Source organism: Penaeus monodon, chromosome 22 (genome assembly GCF_015228065.2).
Source record: "Penaeus monodon isolate SGIC_2016 chromosome 22, NSTDA_Pmon_1, whole genome shotgun sequence".
Taxonomy (NCBI): Eukaryota; Metazoa; Arthropoda; class Malacostraca; order Decapoda; family Penaeidae; genus Penaeus; species Penaeus monodon.
This window is the reverse complement of record NC_051407.1, coordinates 37,617,427-37,617,712: the sequence shown is the minus strand read 5'-3', so window position 1 is coordinate 37,617,712 and position 286 is coordinate 37,617,427. Positions and strand designations below refer to the sequence as shown.

Below are 286 nucleotides of genomic sequence, written 5' to 3'. Positions count from 1 at the left end.
GGGGTGGAGGTTAGAAATTCAGAGCCATTTTGTGGTAGAATTCTCGGGTTTCATTAGTAACCAAGTCATGGTGGTTGAATTAGAGGGGAAATGCGTGGCAGGAAACTCCGCACGCTTACTTACGGAGACGCAAGACAAAAGAGGACGTGGGCAGAAGGGCAGAACGACGACTGGCTCAAGGAAATGGACGCAGACAAATCCATACGCTTTGTGCATATCTGTCCGTCTATATACACAGTTCATAATGACTCTGAGTATGAATGTAACCTACATCTTTATGCTGATA

At 45.5% G+C, this 286-nt stretch overlaps 1 protein-coding gene across 1 annotated transcript in view; it reads left to right on the top strand.

Annotated features, from left to right (window-relative positions):
- The window catches only part of LOC119587115 (histidine decarboxylase-like), a gene marked incomplete in the record, with an annotated part of 81,576 nt that overhangs the window by 3,765 nt on the left and 77,525 nt on the right, over positions 1-286 (top strand).